This window comes from Penaeus japonicus, unplaced genomic scaffold (assembly GCF_977035675.1).
Source record: "Penaeus japonicus unplaced genomic scaffold, GWHDUDI00000001_assembly GWHDUDI00000030, whole genome shotgun sequence".
Lineage (NCBI taxonomy): Eukaryota > Metazoa > Arthropoda > Malacostraca > Decapoda > Penaeidae > Penaeus > Penaeus japonicus.
The window spans coordinates 33,305,359-33,307,858 of NW_028234432.1; the positions used below are offsets into that span (position 1 = coordinate 33,305,359).

General features: G+C 22.6%; 1 protein-coding gene across 4 annotated transcripts in view; it reads right to left on the bottom strand.

Moving 5' to 3' along the window:
• Window positions 1–2,500, bottom strand: part of LOC122259881 (uncharacterized) — a 121,678-nt gene that overhangs the window by 118,408 nt on the left and 770 nt on the right. The window lies entirely within an intron of this gene.

Sequence of the window (2,500 nt, forward strand, 5' to 3'; positions counted from 1 at the left end):
TGCCAATCGCAACATTCAGAAGAGCCGTATTCACAGCAGGGCATTGTGATGCGTTAGAGAGATTGGTTGACAGGGCATGCGTATGGCTTATATTTCAATGTCATATATATATATGTATATATATATACATATACATATACATATATATATATATATAATATATATATAATATATATATATATATATATATATATATATATATATATATATATATATATTATATATAATATAAATATATATATATAATATATATATATATATATATATATATATATATTATATATATATATATATATATATATATATTATATATATATATATATATATATATATATATATATATATATATATATATATATATGCATATATACATACATATATATATATATATATATATATATATATATATATATATAATTCTTATCAATATTTACATTATTCTTTTAATCTATATTATCGTCATTGTGATAGTATTAGGTATATCAATATTACTATTAACTTTATTGATTTAACTGGTATCATTCTTGTCCTATCATCCTTTTCATTATCATGATATTTATTAAGACACCAATCTGCTATTTTCCTAAAACAATACCCATCACCATCTATCCCTTTGTTATTATCATTGTGAATTACTTAATGATTTTTATCATTGTCCATTTTTCATCAAGGTCATTATCAATATTAGTATTACCATTATCGACATTAACATTCTTATCATATCCACATCATCCTCATAATGGTAAAGCGGATAATATATAGATCTGCATTGTTTCCTCTACTGTTTCCTTTTCACTTTCCAAGCAAAGCTGGACGGTGTTACAGAAGCTCATTTCATAACCGGTTGATATAAATTTGCATGTATTCCCTATTGGTGATAATATGGAGAACATTGATAATGATGCATATAATTATCAATGATAACAACGACAGTAATGATGAGAACCATAATAATGATGGGCTGATAATAATGATGATGATGAAGATGATGGTGATGGGAAATGTAAGAATGATAATGATATTGATAATATATATCATGATCAAAATAATGATAATGATAATACGAGAACTAACATTAATACTAATAATAGTAATAAAAACAGTAACAGAAATTATGATAAAAATGAGGATGATAATAATAATGATAATGATGACGATAGTAATGATAATGATAATGATACAAAAATAGAAAGCATAAGATAAAAACATCATCACAATAACAATCATGATTATAATAATACCAATAACAATAAGAGTAATGAAATGATAATGACAATTCTAATAATGATAATAGTAATAACTAGTATGATATTAATGATATCAATGAGGATAATAGTAATAATGTTGACAACAGTATTGATAACAACGATGATGATCATGATGAGGATAATGGTTAAGAAAATAATAGTGATAAAGATCAATTATAATAATCAAAATGATACTAGTGATAATAATAATAAGGATGATAATGATGATGATGATAATAATGATCAAAATAATAAAAGTAATAATGATAATAATAATATTGATCATAACAATAATGACAGTGGTAATTCTAGTAGCAATGATAATTTTGATATTGATAAAAGTAATGATAATGAATGATAACGATGATGAAAACGATGTATGTATGAAAATATTGATGATAATATTAATTACAATAATCATGATAATAATGGTAATATTAATAATAGTAGTTATAGCAAAATGATACTGATAATAAAGATAATGATGATGATAGTGTTAACGACAATGATGCGAAGAATTATAATGAAAAATGTTGATGATAATATCAATGATAAGATGATGATAAAAATAATAACAATGATGATGATAATGATAATGATGATTATAATAATGATTATGATGATGATAAAGATGATAATAATTATACTAATAATGATAACCATTATATTGATTATGATAATGTTGATAATAATGATGATAAGGGTGACAATAATAATTTTGATAATAATGATAATGAGAATGTCAACAATGATAATGGAAGCAATAATAATGATACTAATGTTAACAATGACAATAATAGTCAGTATGATAATGATAATAATATTCTTAGAATGATAATACTAACAGCGATAGCAACAACAACAGTAGTATGAATAATGATGATATAAGTGATAATAGTAATAATGATAATAAGTATGATGATGATAATGAAAATGATAATGATGAAAATGATAATCATAACGATAATGAAAGCGATAATAACAATGATCATGATGATAATTATTATTCTAACGATGATAACAACAAATAATGTAAATAGTAACAGACATAATGATACTAGTAATAAAAACAATAATAATGATAATACTAAAGTTGATAAGAAGATCAATAATAGTGATTATGATGATGATGTAATGATAATAATGATGAGAATTCTATAAATATGTTTATATTTGTATACACACACACACACACACATACACACACACATACACACACACACACACACACACACACACACACACACACACAC